Genomic DNA, 16223 nt, shown 5'->3' on the forward strand with positions numbered 1-16223 from the left:
CTCACATCTTGGCCGGGTCTTCCCCTGACGCGATTTCTTTCCACCTCTAATCCTTTTCTTGGCTTCTTAGATTAATTACACCCCTCCCCGGGCTCGTGGCCATGAAGAGGAAAGAAACACATGTTGTTGATGATTCTGTTACCTCTGCTGGTGATTTCACAAGATCAGGAACACGGTGACTTGGAAATGTATTTCCCCCCTGACAGTACAGAAGGGAGGAGAAGGACCCAGAATTGTTTGTGTTTCTCCCTCGAAGCAAGAAAACATCCTAGGAGCCTGCCAACCCCACAGATCCTCAAAGACAACAAGTCCAGACCATGGGTTCCTGCATCCCAAAATGCAAAGATGGACCTGGGGGAGGTGTCCCCTGATGTGACTGAAGATCGTCCTGGGCTGGTACAGACCCCGTCCTCTGTCCTGTGCTGACAGATCTCACCCACAACCCGGACGTAGAAATAGAAGGGCAGCCGGAGGTCACAGGTACCTGTCCCCACAGTGCAGGTGGTGTGGAGGGGAGGCTGGGCAGGGCAGTCCCGCCCGAACCCAAGCCCCCAGGCTGGCTCTGCTCTCTGCCGGCGGGTGATGCCAGGGTCCGAGCGGGACGCTGCCGGGGGGCCCCTGGAAATGCTCTCGCTTGTGATGACTCCTCAGGAGGATGAGTTGGTCTCCTGTTTCTTGCCCTGTTCCCTGGTTGTGTTGGGCCGGTCTCCTCTGCACTGTTCGATCTGCTCGTGTGCCTGCTGACGTTTTTCTAAATTTTATATTGGAATATAATTGATTTACAATGTTGTGTTAGTTTCAGGTGTACAGCAAAGTGGTTCCGATGTGTATGTATTTTCTTTTTCAGATTCTTTTCCCATATAGGTTATTACAGAATATTGAGTAGAGTTCTCTGTGCTATACCGTAGGTCCTTGTTCTTTATCGATTTTATATATAGTAATGTGTATTCGTTAAACCCAACCTCCTAATTTATCCCCTTCCCTCCCATCTTTCCCCTTTGGTAACCATACGTTTGTTTTCCAAGTCTGTGAGTCTGTTTTTGTTTTGTAATTAAGTTCACATGTATCATTTTTTTTTAGATTCCACATATAAGCGATATATGATTTGTCTGACTTACTTCACTTAGTATGATAATCTCTAGGTCCATCCATGTTGCTGCAAATGACATTATTTCATTCTTTTTTTTTTAATAAATATTTATTTATTTATTGGGCTGTGCCGGGTCTTAGTTGCGGCACACAGGATCTGTAGTTGTGGCACGTGGGATCTAGTTCCCTGACCAGGGATTGAACCCGGGCCCCCTGCATTGGGGGCATGGAGTCTTAACCACTGGACCACCAGGAAAGTCCCTATTTCATTCCTTTTTATGGCTGAGTATTATTCCACTGTATATATGTACTACGTCTTCTTTATCCATTCATCTGTTGATGGACATTTAGGTTGCTTCCATGTCTTGGCTATTGTAAATAGTGCTGCTGTGAACAGTGGGGTGCATGTGTCTTTTCAAGTTATAGATTTCTCTGTCATGTGCCTGCTGTGATGTGCTCTGTGGTGTGCTGTCACGTGCCTCTGTCGTGTGCTTTTGTCTGTGATTTTGCTTGTCCTTAAAGGTGTCAGGGAGTGGGTGGGGGTCTTATGTGTCTCTAGTCACAGGTGTTAAGATGTGTTCTTTTAAAATGGGGTAGATTCTGCTGTGAACCTTTGGGAGAAGGGACATGTTGAGATTTCGTGTAGCTTTCTGTTTGGCATCTTACAGATGAGGATGAGAGTTAGTGCAGGGTGGTGGGAACCAAAGGCCTCAAGACTTGGAGGAATCACAGGACCCACTCCGCCCCCACAGAGCAAGCACGCCAGGGCCCCTCCCGCGGTGGCCAGAACACGGGCATCAGGCTTCCTGAGACACACCAGCCCCTTCCCTCATACCTGACCATGAACTGCCGGTAGCCTGGGTGCAGACATGGGTCGAGACGGGGGTCACTAAGTGATTAGGGCAGGCAAGAGCTGGTGGCTGAATAGGGCCTGGTGGTGCAAGTCGGGACCAGAGCCCAGAGCTGGCCTTGCCGAGGAGTCGGGTCTCGGAGCCCATCCCATCTCACTGGCCAGGGACTCTCAGGTCTTCATCTCAGCAAAGGGGGTCCCGGGCAAACTGGCCCAGGGACTTAGAGCCAAGCCCCTTAATCCCCGCAGCTCCTGGGCACTGAGTGGGGGTGGGCACAGCAGCTGAGGCCTGGGGCTGGGGGTCTTCTCAGTGGCAGGGGAGGGAGGGGGTGGAGCGTGTCCCTGAATCTGGTGTCCTCTGCTCCCACTGTTCCACTGGTCCAGTGCAGAGCCCTTTGTAGAGGTTCCAGGAACAGCAACTCTCTCGACCTGGCTTGGTCGGGAGGCCCTCACTGCCCCCAGGCCCGAGCCCAGGGTGTTCCAGCCCCAGGGGCCCAGAGGGCAGGGGACAAAGCTCCCCTCTCTGTGGGACCACCACCTTGCTCTCAGGAGGCCCGCTCCCTGTAAACCCTCAAAGCACAGGACCTCAGGGGTTGGCCCCTTGCCTCCAGGCCACGTGGGTCTTTGACCACCCCCCAACTCTCCTTTGGGGGGGGGTCTCTTCCACTCTCGCCTTCACCCCCATTTCTAATGGTCTGAATAGTTCATTAACCAAACAGTGGATATTTGTGCACAAATACATTGAATGCAATAGTGTGATTTTTATGACTCACCGTGCTAACAATTTGAAACAATCTTGCTTTTGTTGCCAAAGATACATAAACCGTATTAAGTGTGACTAAGAGGTGATGTATGAGAAGGTAAATGAGGCCCAGAGATTACAAACTATTTTACATGGTGCCTCATCTGTTTCTGTGGTGGAATCTAAAACGACGATAGGAGTGAAGCTTGCAGGGCAGTGCGCTGTCTGGGGTGGGCTGCAGCCGCCAGTTAGAATGCCCACCACACACACAGCCTCCTCCGGTCACAAGGACGGCGTGTGTAGGCTGCAGGGCACAGGGTTTGGGCTCAGACATTGGACGCGCAGACAGACAGCTGCCTGGGTCTCCAGGGATGTGTGGGGCTGTGAGGGGGCCCCTGTGGAAGCTGGGTGGGTGGGTTTTCATAGATCACGAACACGGGCAACCCCTCAACCCTGCTTGGCTTCTGTCTTCTCAAAGAAGAGTCCTCTGCAAACTACAAAATGCAAATCAAACAGCCGAGAGGATTGTTCGAGAACATTTTCCTTGCCCGGAAAAGGGGGTCCCAGGAGGCTGGAGAATCCGCAGATGCGGTTGAGAAATCTTTGGGATAATGTCAGAGGAATCCTGAAAAATAACAGAACCCCAAGAGATGGGGAAACTGTAGTTGTAATTTTCTTTTTCATTTTTTTAAATATATTTTATTTTATATTGAAGTATAGTTGATTTATAATGTGTTAGTTTCAGGCATACAGCAAAGTGAATAAAATGTATTCTTTTTCAAATTTTTTCCCCATTTAGGTTGTAATTTTCAAAAAGAGAAAGAGGGCAGGTTCTCTGAAGTTCAGATGAGTGAGCTTGATGTTGACTCTTGGCCAGAATCTTGAGGAACGTCCAAGAATATGATTTCTGAGCTCTTAGAAAGGGCATCAGTGACTCTGGAGAGCCAGCCCAGGTCTCGGAAAACACATGGTGTCAGGCTGTTTTCACCTCCTTTTCCGACAGGGACTACCCAATTGGCATACGTGTAAATGAGGTTGGTGATGGCCCGCAGTGCAGGAAGGAGTCTCTCCAGGGCCGTGGGGATGAGGGAAGATGCAGGTCTCACTGGCTGTTTTAGGTCAAAACAACAGAGACAGATTCTAGTTAGTTTAAGCAGAAAAAGGATTTTATTCAAGGATGTAGAGCCACTTATAGACTCTCGGGAAGGGCTAGACAGCTGGGTTTGGACATCCCATCTTCAGAACCACATCCAAAAATCGCTGGTTTGATCCCTGGTCGAGAAACTTAAGATTCCACATGCTGCGCAGCGTGACGAGAAAAACAAAAACAAAAACACTGCCCTGGATACCACCATTCCCATGACCTGGTGTCCCTAAGGCCATGAAGCTGTCCCCACCCTCTTCAGCTCCTGGGTCAAGTTCAGCACGATGCCTCTGACCCCTGGGCCCAGATCACATGGCTGTTCCCGAGCTGCAAAGGATGCTGGGAAAGCCAGCCACTGGCATTTTCCACCTTTCATTCGGAGCGGTGGTCTCTGCTCCAGAAAGACTCATAAGGCGGGTAATTGCCCCAAATAGAAAAGGGGTGCAGATGATGGCGGCCGTAAAGACTGGCTAATGTCCTGCTCCCAGGGCTTGAGGGAGAGGGTAATTGGGTAGGTTATAAATGGTCCAAGGATCACAGGGTTGCTAATTAATCAGTCCTTTTTAATCTAAGAGAAGGTTGTTACTGGCATAGTGCAGGACTCTGCATTTCTGTGCTACACACGATTTTTCTTTTAATCGGTGGCTTATTTTATCTGCAGGTGACACAGAACTGGAGTGGAATGCTAATGCATTCAAAGGCAAAGTCAGAATCACAAAAGGTCTCTGAACGTCTGCATCAGCCGGCCCGTAGGACAGGACAAAGTCCAACAGTAAGTAAATGGCAGGCTCTGTTTTCGGGTTTTAGAAACGCAACCACTCAAATGTGTAGTCGCTGCTGAGAAACAAGCCGTCGTTTAATGTGGCTGCCAGGAAAGCTAATTAAACCCTAGGCTACATGAATGGACACACAGTGTTTAGAACAAAGCTGTCTGGCTCCCCACTCAGCGGCCACAGCCAAGCCCTGTGCCGAGCCCTGAGCACCACGGTCCACGAGGGGCTCCGGGAAGGTTCGCGGGCTCAGCGCCTGGACAGGAAGAGGGGCTTTGGAGGGAGGGATACAAGAGGAGTCACCAAGTCGCCCAGAGCATTTGCGCCTGGGAGTGCGAGGAGATCTAGCCTGCAGGGTGTCAAGGGCCGAAACTGAGGCCAGTCCGGCAAATTATAGGGCGTCCTCAGCAAAAGGAAGAGGCCGTTCAGTTGCAGGAAGGGGGACTCCTCCCAGGGCCGGAGAGTGGGCTCTTGTCTAACACGTGGAAATGAACGGCCCAAGCAGACACACGTGCTGACAAAGCAAGAGACTTTGTTGGGAAGGGACGCCCGGGCGGAGAGCGGGAGGGTGAGGGAGCCCAGGAGGGCTGCTCTGCCACGTGGCTCGCAGTCTCCGGTTTCATGCTGATGGGGCTAGTTTCCGGGTTGTCTCTGGCCAATCACTCTGACTCAGGGTCCTTCCTGGGGGCGGGCGCACCGCTCGGCCAAGATGGATTCCAGCCAGGAGGGTTCTGGGAGGTGGGTAGGACACGTGGACTGGCGTCTCCTCTCTCCTTTTGACCTTTCCCAAATTCTTCCGGTTGGCGATAGCTTGTTAGTTCCGTTCCTTACCAGGACCTCCTGTTGTAAGATAACTCACGCAGGTGGTTACTGTCTTTCCTGACCAGGGCAGGTGGTTTCAGCCAGTCGTTCCCCTAACAGTTCTGCCTGAGCTGGAAGAGTCTGGGGCGGGGGTGGGGATGGGGTGGGGTGTCACACGTACCTGTCACTGGAGGTGTTCAGATGAGAAATTGTGGCCAGCGGTCGAGGTGCTGTTGAGCGACCCCCAACTAAGCTCAGACTAACTGAACTTCCAACTTTCTTTCAGCTTTAATATTTTTATTACAAAATTTTATTGAGAGATGATTGGCATAGAACACCGAATAAGTGTCAGGTGTGTAATGATACAATATATGTATATATTGTGAAATGATCATCACGTTGTCTAGATAGCATCCCTTTCCATACGGTTACAGAATTTTTTTCTTATGATGAGAACTTTTAAGATGTACTCTTTGCAACTTCCAACTATGCAGTACAGTATTGTTAATTGTAGTCCCCATGCTGTGCATTACATCCCAGGACTTAGTTATTTTATAACTGGAAGTTTGAACCTTTTGACTCCCCCCATCTCCCACTGTTGGCAACTGGTATTTATCTTTCTCTGGCTCATTTCACGTAGCATAATACCCTCCAAGTCCATCCATGTTGTTGCAAATGGCAGGATTTCCTTCTTTCTCATGGCTGAGTAATATTCCATTGTGTGTGTGTGTCTGTATATATAGACACACACCACATCTTGTTTATCCATTTATATATTGATGGACACTTAGGGTGCTTTCATGTCTTGGCTATTGTAAGTAGTGCTGCTATGAATAGTGGGGTGCCTGTATCTTTTCAGATTAGTGATTTCATTTTTTTCAGACAAGTACCCAGGAGTGGAATTGCTGGATCAGATGGTAGTTCTATTTTCAGTTTTCTGAGGCACCTCCATGCTGTTCTCCACAGTGGCTGCACCAACTTACATTCCCACCAGTACTGTACAAGGGCTCCCTTTTCTCCACATCCTCACCCACACTTCTTATCTGTTATCTTTTTGATGATAGCCATTCTGACAGGTGTGAGGTGACATCTCGCTGTGGTTTAGATGTGCATTTCCCTGATGATTAGTGATGTGGAGCATCTTTTCATGTGCCTGTTGGCCGTCTGTATGACTTCTTTGGAAGAATGTCTATTCAGATCTTCTGCCCGTGTTCTAACTGGACTGTTTGTTTTTACTATTGAGTTATATGCGTTCTTTATATATTTTGGAGAGTAACCCCTTACCAGATATATGGTTTGCAAGTATTTATTCCCATTCAGTAGATTTCCATTTCATTTTCTTAATGGTTTCCTTTGCTGTGCAGAAGCTTTTAGCTTGAGGTAGTCCCACTAGTTTGTTTTTGCTTAGAACTTTCCATTTTAAGATTCCATTTTTTATGAAAACACGAGGCATTACGAAGGTAATATAAGTAGCTCTAATGTATGCATGAACATTGTAGGAGATTTGATTTAGTCTCCGCTGAATACTTGAGCTGCACCCAGCTACGGTGGAGCCGGGAGACGGTCTCGTTTTCCCTGCAGGGTTGGAAATGCTTTCGTTTCAGTTCCTCACGCGTCATGACAGTCATGCCGGCCTGGAGCCGCACGTGGGGAGGGGAGGGAGTGAAGTGACTTCAGAGAAAGCAAACACGGACGTTCAGCTCCAGGGCACTTGGACCAGCACAGTCGGAGCCTCTCACCCACCTTCCAGGAGAGAAACCAGGCAGGGGACGAACAAAGGGCACCGTGGTGCTCAGGCTGGTTGCACGGGTTGGATGGGGTGGGGTCCCATGGGGCCCTCACCACGGCGGGTGGCGCGCCAAGAGGACAGGATAGCACGTGCTCATGTGGTCATTTTCTGCTTCCAAGATGACGGCAGGTGAAAGGGGGGAGAAACGAAGAGAAGGCAGACCTCATACTACTTATACAGAAAGTCCCCTGCGTGCCAATGAGTTCCGTTCCGAGAGCGTGTTCGTTAAGTCCAATTTGTTCATAAGTCCAGCAAAGTGAGCCTAGGTACCCAGCTAACACAGTTGGCTATGTAGTCCCATACTATAATAGGCTTGTAATACTTTTCACACAAATAATACATAAACAAACACGAAAATATTTTTAATCTTATAGTATAGTACCTTGAAAAGTACAGTAGTCCAGGACAACAGCTGGCATCCAGGGCTGGCATCCAGTGAACAGGCAAGAAGAGTTACTGACTGGAGGAGCGAGAGGAGGTGGGAGGTGGTAGAGCTGAAGGATGGTCAGCACAGGAGACGGAGGGCGGGCTGCAATTTCACTCCCGCTTGAACACACGTTCACCTCTTTGGAAGTTCGCAACCTGAAGGTGCGTAGGTAGGGGACTGACTGTATTACCTTAGGTCAGGCCAGCACGGTGGGAACTGTGATTGTGAGGATGGCTGTGGCTAGCAGTGTTTGCGGCCTGTGACCTGCATAAGGGACCACGCGTTTCTCTCTTCCTAATCCTTCCCCATATTAGGGTCAGGAGGTGCCAAGGGGCACCCTGATCGCAGCAGATTTCTGGCAGTTCAAAGTATGTCTGGTCCAGGTCTGCTAATCACACCCCAAATTGTAGGCGACTCCTCAGCACACGAGGTGGGCTTTGTAATTGAAATCTTTTGGGGACGTGGTGGGGGCAGGGATTCCCAACGTGTACAGTGGGTTTCAAGTGTGCGGTGACACCTCTGATATGGAAGACGGGCCCTTATTTGTTTGTAACTGTGCTGAGGTTGCTGGTGAGGTGGCCAAAACCCAGTCTTGGCCCTTGAGGGTAACAGACCGCCTTCTGGCTTAAAAGCCTCTTCTGGGCAATTCCTTGGTCAGTTCAGGATTTTAACTCGTTCAGGGCTGGTCTCCCTCGTCCTCTCCTGCAGTGACCCGGGGGGCGAGGCCCGTCTTCTCCGTGCTCCTGCCTCCCCCTCCTTGGAGACGTCTTGTCACATTGCTTTCAGGTGTCGGCCTTGGTCCCGTGCCTTCACCGCTGACCACCTCGTCCCCTCTCTCAGGAGGGCCTCCACACCAGCCAGGCTGCTCTCACCAACCCTGCTGATTTCTTCTCCTTCCCGAGGGGCTGTTATTTCCCCATGCAGAGAGGTGAGGGGGCTCAGGTGGGTGGTCGTCCAAGGCCCTCCATCAGTCCAGGCCTGCCCGCCGCACGTCCTTGCAAGGCAGGTGGCCAGGGCTATAGAGACACAGGCCCCAGGCCCTCCGCCCTCACCCCCTGTTCTCGGCCCCCAGCCCGCAGCCTGCAGAATCTCAGCCCCGGGACGCGGCCCCACCACCCATACCTCCCTTACAACTCTCCTCAACCTGCCTGTCTAGGCTCCACCCCCACCCCCGTCTTGTCCAGGAAATACTTTTATTGGTTTATTTCTTGATGGGGAAATGACCTTGTACCATGACCTGCATCCTTTAGAGGTTAACACCTGCTGTACGCTTTCCTCCTCCAGGGTTTTACCATCATCTTAAAGCTAAGCCCTTTTGGAATTCAAGACCAAAGCACCACCGCTCCCCCACCCCCTGCCCTGCCCTGCCCCATCTTTCTCTCTCTTTCTCTCTCTCTCTCTCACACACACACACACACACACACACACACACACACACACACACACACACACACACGTGATCAGCTCTTTCCAGTGTTTTTAGCCTCAGACGTTGTAAATTACAACTCCACTCAGCACCTCCCCTGCCTGCTGTGTCCAGGCTGTGTCCACTTTTTCCTGAGCACATCAGTGATTCATTTGGAAATATTTTCTCCCATTCTGGGGGTTGTCTTTTATACCCCATCTTCGTTATCCATTCATCTGTCGATGGACACTTATGTTGTTTCCATGTCTTGACTATTGTAAATAGTGCTGCTGTGAACATAGGGGTGGCATGTATCTTTTCCAATTGTAGCTTTTGTCTTTTCTGGATATATGCCCCGGACAAGCATCCTCTTTCTGTCCCTCAAATGTATTTGCCAAAACATATATCAGGAGACAAGAGGAGAATGGGATGGATGACTTGTTCCTCGATCTGTGGCCTTGGTTTACCCAGCAGCAGTGTCTGTGGCCTCATCAGCCTCATCCAGCACAAGGGGTGGCCGCACGTGAGGATATGCAGTATTTTTCAACCTGACATCCCAGGTGCTTCGGTTGATGGTTAGAACCTACCTCGTGCACTTCCTTGGCGCTCGGCCAGCCAGGCTGTGGGCGGTGGGCTCTCCTTCCCTTTATCTGGGAGACCCGAACTCCTCAGAGGGGAGGCGACCCGTTTCCTCTCTGCCTCGGGCTGTCTTCCTACACCTGCCCCCAGACGAGCCAACACCACCACCAAGAGGACAGCTTCTGTGCCTTGACTGTTGTGCGGGCATGTGGACTCACTTTGCACCCAGCAGGCCCCTGTGGTAACAGGCTGAGGTTCCAGCTGTGTGCCTGCCATGCTGGACACAGTCTGGCTGCAGAGGAGAGGACCCGGGCATCCTTACAGTTGTCCTTGAAGGAAAATGCGGGGGCGGGTGGGGGAGGATTCACAGGTGCAGGGGGTGCGGGTGGAAATGGACACCTGGCGGTGATGTTCCAGGTCCCTTGACTGGAAACAGAGCCCAGCCCCCAGGAGGCCCTGCGACCCCAGGGTGCTGGGAAGGAGGGATGCCCTCAGTATGACTTTTAGAATCTCTGATCCACTCTTCTCCCAGGGGAGGATCTTGGGCTCCAGTGCTCTGATGGAAAGAAGCAGATTTTAAGAGGTCTGGTTTCGGGGGTTCACCCAGAGCTGAGTGTTCAGTCTTATTGGTTCCAGAAAGTCCTGACAACTTGGTGCAGAGAACTCACCCGCACACACGCCCGGCTGTTGGTGGAGGAGGAGTACTTGGGGCCCCTCAGACGGCACAGCCCCAGGGGAACAAGCAGGCGGGAGACCCAGGGGCCCTTTCTAGGAGCGGTTGCCAAGAGTGTGAGCCGTCGACCGGATGCTGACTGCTTTCAAGGGTTTGAAAGCCAGTGGCAGCTTCACCTTGGTTTGTTGAAAGATACTTTATTGGAAGGATTTCTCCCCAGGGCCTGGCTGGAAGGACACGTCCACTCTCCCCACTCCTCGTTGCAGAAGCCTGAAGCCTAAAGCCCGCAGGCAGCCCCCAGGACCCGTGTCTTCCGGTGGAGTTGCCGGTGTATTTGGTCTTAAGAGCTGATGTACTGGAGTGGAGCCTTGCTGCCTCCACACTGGGCCCACCACCTGGCTGGCGTGGCTGGCGGTTATGATGCTGTGTTTCCGACATGCGCCTGAATGCAAGGAGCCGGGGGCAGAGGAAGCGTCTGTCAGCTTTGCGAAATGCTGGACTTTCCAAAGCCTAAGTTGTAGATAGGCTGTTGTGAGCCCGCAGAGGAGGCTCTCAGTTTGTCCAAAGGAAGGGAGCAAAAGGCTGGAAAGCTTTGGGATGCTGGGAGGAACTGTCAGTGGGACATCTCACTCCCCCTTCCCCGGTCACACAGCCCCGGAGGAGATAACTGTCCCCAAGACTCACAGCTTGGGTGTGTTTGCTCAGAAAGGCACTGTGGCAGCAAGTGACATGGTGGCCCTGGCCTGAGAAGCAGGCTGAGCTCAGGGGCACAATGTTGGGTGGACGTAGAGGAAGTCCCTCTGTCACTGTGCTGGATTCCATGTAATTGTCAACACAGGAGTGTGTCATGATGGGTCTGTGACTTCCCAGGCTAGCGGTGACCTCTCGAGAACTATTACAGACATGTGGGACCGACAGCCGGCGAAGAGAGTGGCTACCTCCCTCTCTATCCCATGACCTCGAACATTCTGGTCACCACCATGGCCTTTTGTTCTCGGAGGGGACAGGAACTTTGCAAAATGGGGTCACTCCACTGCTTCTGTAGGTCGTCTTCCCAGACTTGCCCCATTCTCAGAATCTTAGTCTTTGGCTCTGTCTTGCATATCTTTTTTTGAAGTTTTTTTTAAAAAAGTGATGAACTACAGAAGAGTGCAGAAAATAACATAATAGAGATCCAAGTATCCAGCATCCAGATTGAACAGATAACTAACATTTTGGCGCATTTGTTATCAGGCATTTTTTTAAATTGCAGATTGAATTAAAACCCCTGCGTATCTATTTTTGGTAGGTGGAAAAGCATAGATAAGTTCAATTCTAATAGGTTGCTGGTTCTACACAGCAGCTCCTTTGAGTTTCCAAATAATGGCAACTTTGTGGATTTGTGCGGAAAGATTATGCATAAAGATTGTCTCAGCACTTGGACATTGTGTGATTTTTCTCCAACTTACGTTGTGTGATTTTTCTCCGCCAGTTTGCCATGTGTGTCCACAGGGCTAATACCCATCCCCACCATTTGCAAAAACCCTCTGGCTCCAAAGTGAAAAAGTGCACCCCAACTGCTGGGAGTTTTGCCCCCATTTAATGAGAAGAGATACAAAATATTTTCAGAAAATTGAACAACCCTTTAAAAGAAGCTCAAAAACGTTTCGATGTCCACATCAGCCAACCTCCCAGGAAGCTAAGTGTTTTTTCTCCTGAGACAGAGGCTGGAGTATTCAGGCTTTACAGAGAGAGAGACATCTCTCCTAGAGTCTAGTCTTGAATCTCCAGTTCAGTTCATTCCTGCCAGACTGTTCTGAGAATGTTTCAAACGAGAGGCCTGGAGGCAAGCTCATGTTCTTTCCACCTAATTATGCCATCTTTGTAGTTTCTCCATCTTCCATGAAAGGTGCTGCTATTCTTCCAGCCACGTGATCCAGCCTCAAGTGCCTTGTCTTCTTTGAACTCAGCATCCAGTATCTTTCCGCCAAATGTTTCTCACTTGTGTCTACTCCTCCCCAATCTCCCTGCCGCCATGCGAATTGGGGCATTTTTCGCCATGTGGTTTGGCCGATTCTGCCCTTCCCCATTCTCCTTTCAGTCCAGTTTCAGTACCAGATTATCTTCTAAAAGGAGCATTTTGTGCCATTCTGCTCAAAATAATCCAGTAGTTCCCGCAGCTGACCAAAGACCAGTTTTCTACCCAGAACCTCCCGTGTTTTCCCTCATCTTCTCTGTCTGCATGTGCATTTCTCTGTGTGTCCCACGTGACACCCCACCAAGCCTCTGCCCAGGCACACAGCACCACTTGCCGTCTCTGATCCTGATTCTTCTTTGATTATTTCCTTTGCCGGAATCTTCCTTTCCCTCCTTCATTAAACTAACCAGCTCTCACGGGGCACCTACTGGGAACCAGGCTGTATGAAACGACCCATGCCTGTACAGACCTTACAACCTAGTGGAGAAAACAAGAGATGAAACGGGCAGTCGACTAGCCAGGCTGTGTAGGAAGTATCACGACAAGGAAGGACAGGGACCCCAGACCCAGGTGTGGGGAGTCAGAGCAGGCTTCCCAGGGGAGAGGCACACAGAGGGTGATTCGTTCTTTAGGATGGCTAGCAGGGGAGGGAGAGGGGAGGACACGGCAACGCTGGCTTGGAGGAACGCTGGGGAGAAACAGAGCAGGACCATCAGGACTTGCCATGGATCGGGTAGCGGGTGCAGGAGAGATAAACAGATTCTGTTCTTGGCTGGAGCAGCTGGAAGAACATAGTTGCTCTTTACCGAGCCGGGAGGACCCTGGGGAAGAGAGGGGTTCAGCCTTTGACATGCTGGCTTTAGTGCAGAATGATCTGGCAAGGTTTCAGTGAAGTCCATTCAGTAAAGACTTGGAGATGCGAAAAGAAAACTTGGGTATTTGGAGAGCACCCAGAAGGCATCGTGTCAGGCAGGCTCTGTCCAGTGGGGTCCACTGTTGTCCCTAAAAGATCCTCCATCTCAGGGGCAGCGGCTGGTGTGCACCCATCCTGACACCCTCCCTCCAGTGGGGAGACTGTACCGTGTCCACCATAGTTGCTAAACAGTATTTGCTGGATGCATGTGAGAAAGGAATAAGCTTAATCAGTAAAGGAGACTGTTCCACCCATCTTCCCTTCCAAGGAGGAGATCCCGACCACGACACTCTGCATTGGGGGAGGGGACCTGGAGGTCTGCCCCTCTGTCTCAGGGTTACCATGGCTGGTAGTTCTCCATGTGTGGCCCCACCCGTAGCAGAACCAGCAGATGGTAAAACACACCTTCCTGGACTCTCCCGCAGACCTTCTCCGGCTGAATTCCTAGAGGAGAAGCTGGGCCCTCCCTCCCTGGCTCCGTTACAGACTCATCAAGTGATTCTTCTGAAACTAAGCTTTAAGCACTGCCGACACTCCGGAAGATGACCACTATCGACCGTTTCCTTGGAGGCAGATGATTACTAGCTGTGATGGGGTGAGTTACAGCCACTCTGCGGTTTTATGGTAACGTGCGCTCATCACCTCATCCAGCCGCCGCGGTGGAGTTGGAATCCGGCTGGCCCAGGGCCCCACGCGCTGTCAGGTGACGGCTTCAGCGAGCCAGGCCTTTTGCCAAATACCTCTCAGCCGAGCTCTGCAGCTTGAGGAGAAAAGTATGAGAGAACACGTAAACGCCAGATCTCATTATTCTGGGAGTTTTCAAACAATGACTACCCGTCTGTCTCACTCTCAGCTATAATGAAGCAACAACCTCGTTCCCTTCGTACTCTCCGAGCCACAGTAAGGACTAGAAGTCACGGGTTGACCTGGGACATTGCATTCAGTGGGCCCTTTACGGCCCGTCTTCCAACAGCAGGAAAACGCGGGCTCTGCAAGGGCAGTGGCTGCCCCACGGTGCCTGCAGTGCCTGGCACACAGGAGTCTCTCAGTAATACCTGGATGGGTGGGTGACGTAGCCATCCCGCTTCCTGACGTGAAGGGCCAGGTGTGCGCGCATCCCGTCCGTGGAGTTTCACGGTTGCCTGTAACTTACTTCCATAGCCCTCCTCCCGCCAGTTCCCTACCCCCCATAGAAACCTGTGCAGTTTTCACTTAAGATGTAACTTTCTGCTGACCCCATAAAAAATTGGCAGGAATTCTCGGAAAGGATGATATTGTAATTGTTCTTGCGGGGCTCTGTGGAGGGATAAGTTTCACATTATTCGTGTTTCCAGATGGACTTTGGTTCCCCAGGGCAGTCATTCCAGAACCTTTTCTCAGCCTTACGTTTACTCCAAGAAATAAAAATAGTGATTTAGGGCTTGATCGCTCCCACAAGAGGCGCCCCTGTTTTTGGTGCAGAGCGGGAAGTAGGGCAGAGGGGAAGGCAGCTGAGGGGCAGGATGAGGGGCGGCTGCCCACAGGGGTCCTGTGGGTCAGGGAGATGCTGCCTGCCTGGTCTCTGGAGGGTGCGGGTCTGGGGGGCAGGGGGACGGGCCGGAGGTGGAATCGTCCGCGTGGTCAGGCAGTCCCGGAAGCTTTGAGCAGCAGGGAGGGGTGGGTGCTGGCATGCTGAGGCTGCAGTAGGTGTGGGTCCATTCCACCCTGCCCCCCAGATGGCATTCACACGCCAGGGCTAGTGTCCAGGAAGGATGGGAACTAAGGACCGCTGCTCAGTGAACGCTTCTCGTTTCGCAGCCTTAGATTCAAGCTCTGGTCGTATACTTCTCCCAGGCCTGTTGCTGTTTTCAGAGGGGCACATTCAGGGGTGAATTCATCAAGAGGTCTCGTGACGGGTTGGGGGAACCCCCTGTTCTAAGGATATGATGATCTAATGTGTGATTGCGAATCAGGCCGTCAGACACGCACCAGGCGTCCGACTCAAAGTTTCAGTGTGAGCTGAAGGGATGGCCCACTGCTGGTGCAGAGTGACCAGAAGGACCTGGCCGGAGGCTGCCTGGCCGGCGGCAAGACCCCAGCTGGCTGGACGTGCCTCACCCTCGCTCTGCGGCCCGGGCTCCATCGTGAGCTGGCGGGAGCCTCACGATGCTTCCTGCTGCGGGCAGAATAAACCCAGTGTCTCGCCAGGCCCTCCTCCCCAGGTTCTGCTCCTGCTCCGAGCCACTGATTTCCCTAGAAGCTTATTCTGGCACCAGAGCTGGTGTAGAACCAGGCTCAGCGCACGCACCTCCCGGGAGGGGCCCATCCCGACCATGCGTCTGAGGATGCTCTGATCCTCTTTATAACTAGTGTGTTTCCTACTCTAAAGAGCAGGTGCTTCAAGCGGGTCAGCTCACTATTTGGTGACATTATTACCACCTCCCCTTGCTAGAATGTAAGTTCCTTGAGAATAGGAGGGTAGGTGGCACTCAATATATAATTAATATGGGCCACATTTCCTCACACCCGCCAGCTCTCTGGGGACATCTGTGACTGTTGCCAGGTTACCAAGGGCCGGACAGCACTTTTTTTTTTTTTTTTTTTTGGCTGCACCACACAGCTTTGGGGATCTTAGTTCCCTGAACAGGGATTGAACCTGGGCCATGGCAGTGAGAGTGCCAAGTCCTAACCACTGGACCACCAGGGAATTCCCTGGACAGCACTTTTGAAATCATATCTGGAAACATGGTATATGACCCAGAGCCTCAGCACCTAGGAGTAACCTAGGGCTTAAGATTTTTTGTTAAATGACTTGAACTAAATTAGCACCAAACCAGTAACTGGGAAAATAGCGTGTCGCCCAAGAATCCCCTTGATGGGGCTGGACAGTGGCCCAAGGACGCGCTCACGGGGGCCACTTGTCATCCAAGTTTCCTTTACTGACACGGAGGCTACGGCAGAGCCCAGGGAGCTGGTGCCATCCAAAAAAGAAAGCCCATCGCAGGGGCGGGCTGGTTGAAGTGCTATGGAGGGAGATGGTGTAGACGTCCTGCGCTCCGCCTCACGACGTTGAGACAGGGTGTTGGCAGGACAGGGTCCTTCTGC

At 51.5% G+C, this 16223-nt stretch overlaps 1 non-coding gene across 1 annotated transcript; it reads right to left on the reverse strand.

Moving 5' to 3' along the window:
* Positions 1 to 15753: 15753 nt before the first annotated feature.
* TRNAE-CUC (transfer RNA glutamic acid (anticodon CUC)) lies at positions 15754 to 15825 on the reverse strand. Its single transcript has one exon. It is a non-coding gene; the product is annotated as a tRNA-Glu (tRNA).
* Between the last annotated feature and the right edge of the window lie 398 nt (positions 15826 to 16223).

This window comes from Hippopotamus amphibius, chromosome 2 (genome assembly GCF_030028045.1).
Source record: "Hippopotamus amphibius kiboko isolate mHipAmp2 chromosome 2, mHipAmp2.hap2, whole genome shotgun sequence".
NCBI lineage: Eukaryota > Metazoa > Chordata > Mammalia > Artiodactyla > Hippopotamidae > Hippopotamus > Hippopotamus amphibius.